This window comes from Malania oleifera, chromosome 11, assembly GCF_029873635.1.
Source record: "Malania oleifera isolate guangnan ecotype guangnan chromosome 11, ASM2987363v1, whole genome shotgun sequence".
Lineage (NCBI taxonomy): Eukaryota > Viridiplantae > Streptophyta > Magnoliopsida > Santalales > Ximeniaceae > Malania > Malania oleifera.
The window spans coordinates 90275916-90282407 of NC_080427.1; positions in this window are offsets into that span (position 1 = coordinate 90275916).

Sequence of the window (6492 nt, forward strand, 5' to 3'; positions counted from 1 at the left end):
TTTAAAGGGTAGTGATGACTATTGGCTCGGGAAGTGGTGTTTGCTTAAAATATCAAATCTTGGTATATGCATTCACTATATAATATTTTTTACTAAGAACCTTTAGAGAATCACATCAGTGTGGAAATACATGTAATATATCCAATCTGAACTTAATGCATATGTATCTTAATGAGTGGTGAAAATGTGAAAACATTGGCAGTTTGCTAAAATGTAATCCACTTCCGAATGGACGAGGCAACTAGGCCTAGTATAAATTCTGATTTCTTAACTCACATGCAAATATAAAAAATCTCTAGTTAAGCACACATTGTCCTTCACACAAGTTTGTGATTTAGGGGATCCATTCATATATCATTATACCCTAAACTCATTTTTGAATATGAAAAACCTAAATCAAAATCAAGTCATCACTCTAGGCTTAAAACACTATTGATCATAAATGGCTGATATATATTGAGTGCTTCTCATAGCTATAACCAAATTAGGGGCATCCACTAAGGAAATCAAATCATCTAGTTAAATCAAATATTTCTTTTGTGCTTAAAATATAAAAATCTTCTAATTTTGGTTCACCGTATCCTCCACAGGAAATCCTTACCAAACCATTATCATATTTATTAAGGTTTCACCCATTCCTTGGTCCGTATCCTTGCTCCTCTGTGTGATCATATCTAAAGGATACATTCCAATCTCTAAAGAGCGTCGGTTACTAATTATTCATATCCTCCGCAATGCTCTTTGCCAGAATAAGTTAGGACATATTCTTTAAAATGCTTATCTTTTACAATGTCCTGCTACTACCATGATATTCTTCCAAACATAATAGATATTAAAACTTTAAGAGTATTTATTTTAATTTGCTTCATAAGCTCTCAAACTTTAAATCAAATAATTTTGAGTTTCATCTTCGCGAATTAAGTTTAAAGGCTAAAATGATTGCTATAGGTTTCAATCTAGATGATAAGAACAAAATTCATAGAAATCTATGCATGAGCGATAAGAAAGACATGCCCTTTGAACTTAGGCCTCTCACATATTGTAAATCATAAGAAAAGAGGCAAATTTAGGCTTAGAACTCTCAAAGATATACTCTATAATGACTTTTTTGGTCCTCTAAGATGAAAGCATTTAAAGCCAAGATATAATCATAGAAACTTAAAAAACTTGGCTAAAGAACTTGAATAATCAAAAAATGACATAAAATGAGTTAAGCGCATAACTCAGGGGGAGCATTTTTTTTTTTCATGGTTATATAAATTAAAATGCTATTATATTTTTATTTCATGCATAAATGTCCATATGAGCACTGCACTGAATTCGTAACTATCCATGGTTATTTATTGTTTATGTTATCTAGTTGGATGGTTTACATTTTATATGGATTGTTGATTATGCTACTGGAATGCATGCTTAGTCTAGAATGCCTCCTGCATGGCGAATGCAGTTGATGAGAATTGCATGCTGGTAGTGGATTATAGGTTCTCGTGTGCCTTGAATTGAACTATAAATTACTTATTTGAACGTATCAGGTACAAGTTTTATGAGAATATGTCCAATTTACAGACAACATGCTGCCAAAATTTTGACAAGAATTTTCCCAAAATAAAATCTTGTGCTAAAGATGATTATGATAAAATTAATGTTAAAACATTTTTGAAAGGATAAGGGAAACCTAATTGAATAATTAAACTTCATCCTGGTATAATCATCGGACATTTAGAGGAGCTCAGCTCCATCCCTATAGGAAGTGCATAAATGACCCATATGCATCACTTTCGTCCACTGAAATATTGAGACTCTTCTGAAATCCTTGAATATTATATCCTGCGCTTAAAGCTTTATGGTTTGATATGGAATGTTCTTGGGTCATGAACTATATAGCGGGCCTTAATATCCATTAATGATGCATTTACTGCCTATGGGGATGACCATACTAATCAGAATATTATTGATAAATCTCTAGTATGGTTGGTTTAAAGGATTTGGTTTGATGGCTTATACTACTAGGCATAATTAAATAATTCTCTTTCTAGTATAAGCAATTTAATGCATCTAAACTAGAATTCAAATTGATAGGGGGAGCATCTTAAATTAAAATGTCTATAATGTTATGCTCACGAACACCTTTTAGCGTAGATTTGTTTTGAATCGAGTGTGGCATGTGCTTAAATGAAATAATCTTTGTGAAAATCTTAAGTTGATATATATTGCTTTGCCACATGTTGTTTGTGTTTGCCATGTAATCCTTGCTACATTTTGTCTAATATCTTTAGGATCATAATGGTTATGGTTCTTTGGTTTTATTTTAGTATGTGCTTAATTGACAAACCAGATAATTTGTGCTTGCTTGTTTTAAATTAAAGTTTCTTTTTCAGTAAGCAACCCCCAGTACCTTTTTGCAAACATCATAAGGCGTATATATATTTATTATATATATATTGTAATGACCTACTTATCTTAATAATTAAAAATATCTAATAATAAAGTCAATCCGAACCCGTGGGTAATGGGGACACTTGACATTCATAGCGAAAGTCTAAGCAGCAGTAAATATAAATTACATTCTCATAAGCACAAAATACGTAATACCAGAGTCATAATCCAAAACATTGTGTTTATATACAATCACCCAAAAATACAAAAAAAAAATTCCTAGGATCCCACATAAAAATCTCTTGATCCTAGTTCAAACTTACCCTCCTAACGGGGTAACACAACAAACTCAATGGCGGCCTCGGTCCGTCGGTCCTTCTGGGTTTCCTGAAAATTATTTAATGTTCGAGGGTGAGACACTTCTTAGTAAGGGAAAATAAACTAAATACAGTTGTGTGGTAACTTGAATATTTAGTTCTATCGTACATATACAGTACATTTATATGCTGAATAATCATAGACTTTCATAATTTCTAATAATTCGTAGTGATCATGAAATGTCTGATATAACTGATAATACTAAAAATCTACCTAGGATGAATAGCTAGCTGATGTCATGTATTACCCCCCATGACAGGTTGTGCAGCCTGAAGGCGAGACCCGATAATGGCTGGCCGACCACTGCCGAGTTAAAAATGTTAGTAAGTACGATGGGCTCGCCACACCCTGGTCTGGACTACCAGGTGGACGTCTACAACTCTACACTGAAAGCAACATCGACTATCCATCTCCCACCCCTTTGTGGGGTTGGCACAAGTCTGAACATAGATATATGATCTGTATAGTTACGGTACCAGGCTCCTATAACTGAACTAAACTAACATCCAGGTTCTAATAATATATAATACATGATAATATATTTGTCTAACATAAATAGAGTGATAGCATTTTCTGAAATAACATTCATACATATGGCCTTGCACCAGTTTCTTTCCTATCTGCGGCCTTGCGCTAAACATTCATAAATACGACCTTGTGCCGAAAACATATGTAAAACACGGCCTTACGCCGACTATCAATCATGGTCTTGCGTTGAATATTTCATACATATCATTCTGAATAAATAATTCATTTATCATGTATTTTGAAATCATAATGCACTGCATTATTTCATAATCTTTAAAAACATACTTTATTCATAAAATTGTCATATCATAATACTTTCCATGTAAAATAAGATTCATGCCACACAATGCTGAATAAAACCATACATTCTATTTTAAATTCATATTTTCTAGCATTTCATAATATATATATATATACATTTCAACATAATAGCATTATTTTCTCAAATATGCATTTTCTCAATAATATACAAATAAAATACATGTTTTCCTAAAAATTAATTTGCTGATAAATAATAATAATTTGCATGGAAAATAACTGCTTTAGTTTAACACCCTGAAAATGACAATTCCCATAACTAAACTTCAGTATTTTTTCTATGAATATCATTTCCTATAACTATGAAAATACCAAATTTTGCATAAAAGGTTTTACCTTAAACTAGGAACGAATTCCAACTCTACCCCACCAACGATCCGCTCCGATAGATTTGGAGAGAATTTCCCCAAGAGTGTCGTGGTGGACTCAGATTGTCGATCCGATGAACGTCAAAGCCAAAATCGAAGAGAGAGGAGAGATAAACTATAGGGAGGAGAGAGAGAGAGAGAGAGAGAGAGAGAGAGAGAGAGAGAGAGAGAGAGAGAGAGAGAAAGGTAGGTTTTGAGAATCAAAATTCTGTTGAAAAAATGAAGTTTGGCCCTTTTATACACTGGACTTCGTCGATGAGCCACGTCACCTTGTCGACAAGGTCAAGAAGGCACTTCTTCGACGAACTCTCACCCTTCATCAACGAAATTCAGAGATGGCCAAATAGGCTCTTGGTATTTTCTCGTCGACAAAATGCACCCTTGTCAACGAGTTCATAGTGCCACGTCGTCAACAAATGTGAAGTGTTCATCGACGAAGCCTATTGCCTCCTTTTGTTTCTGTTTCTCACTTCCCTTTTTCTTATTACTTAATTATTATTATTCTTTGGGTCATTACATATGTATATTTTTTAAAATTGCATAACTGGTTCGGTAACTTCATATGAAAATACATGCGAACTAGTTAGACTGTGTTTGTGTTCAAACTAACTATTTGCTACCATATGTCGTGTGCTTTAAACTCATATCTTTCACAGGTCTTATGATACGTTTCAATTGCAATGGTTTGTGCATATTTATGATCTAATTATGCTTTTATGTCATTTAAATTTTTAAATGACCAATTATACTTTTTGTGTGCTTAATTCCTATACTCCATGCTTTATAATATTGTTTGTGTTACTCACTTTGCCCTGCATGATTATTATCTCTCTTGGCTGTTGAAAGCTTATATTTATATTTTTGAACAAACTGGACTATTTTAGTTGATTGTCGTGGATAATTGCTATCTAGAACTCAAATAGGTCATTTTTATATAGTTATTTTTGGAAAAAAAAATGTCCTATTTTTAAACGACATGCTATCGAATTTTCTTAAAATTTTCCAAAACCCTATCTTGTATATGAATGATATTTTCCTCTTATTATCCTATATATACTTAAATGACTTATCTAAGCCTTTTTTGCTATTGCCAAAAGGGGGAGAAGTAGGCAAGTATTTGTCATCATCAAAAAGGGGAAGATTGGTGACCCTATGGGTCATTCCTAGCTTTGATAATGACAAATACTTTGGTATTTGATGACTTTAAAGTTTGTGTGTAGGATCATACTAAGTTGGATGACATTGATAGCTTGTGGTGACTTGAAGAAAAATAAGACCTCGGCATATTTATTTGTTGTAATTTCTATTTGAGTATGTAATCTTAATTAAGAAAAGGTTTGTAATAATATGAATATCATGCATGTAGGACTATAAGCTTAAGACCTTCGAAAGACCTTAGGGATCACCCTTTGGTCGACCTTTGGTCAACTGACACTGGATTTTTTTAGTGTCCTCTAAAGACCTTAGAAAGACCCTAGGTCGTAGCACTAGCACATAAGATGTCCCTAACATCACTTAATATATCAGGGGAATTAATTGAAGCAAAATTGGAGTTAACTAAAAATCTTGTGAGAGAACCTATCGTGTTCAAAACGCCTTGGGCGATCGAACCATGGACAGGTTAACTTGTTGACTTGTGTTTGACAGACAGAACCATTTGTGAACATATTTTCCTCGGTCAACCGAACACCTGTCAGAGTACTTTTCACCAACTTAGGCGCCCGGACCTTTGCATTCAAAATGGCCTTCGGCGATCCAACATTTGAGTTCAGTCAATTGAACTTCAGAACGGGCACCCGTACTGCGATCTTTTTGAGGAATCGCTCAGTTCAGAAAACTGATCTATTTTTCAGGCGATCGAACCTCCGAAACACCGTTTTGTGTTGTGTCTGTTCGGGCACCCGAACCTTGGATCGGGCACCCGAAAACTCTCGAGTTGCTTTTTTTTTACCGAGGTTAAAATGTTTAAACATGGTTAATTTTGCTAAACATTTTTAAACAAATTTAAGAATACCCTATGTGTCCCCCAACGGTCATAAATTACCCTTTCTCTATATATAGGGGTTCATTTGTCAAGATTATTGGTGATTACCAAATAGGATTAGCCAAAAACTCTCTCAAATTTCCTAAACCCTATTTGTTCATTCAAACCCCATACACTCATAATACTTCATTCCTTTGAGAAATCTTACTTTGTGAGTGTTTTATTCATCATTCTAATTTGCTAAGAACCCTCACTTGCTTACTTGCTTATGATTTTTATTGTAAGGTTGAGCAAAGGATTTTTCCTCAGATTTTATTTAGCAAATCTTTGGTTGGTAAAAATCTTCAAGCTAAGTGGGTCTTTGCATAGTTATTGCAAGACTCATTAGGGCTTATATATATATATATATATATATATATTTTGGTCTGCAAAATATTTTACAAGCTTAGATTTTAATATCTCATTGTGTATTGTTATTAAGAAAATTATTTTGGAGATATTCTAGATTTCAATTAGTTTGAATCTTTGAAATCCTAAACT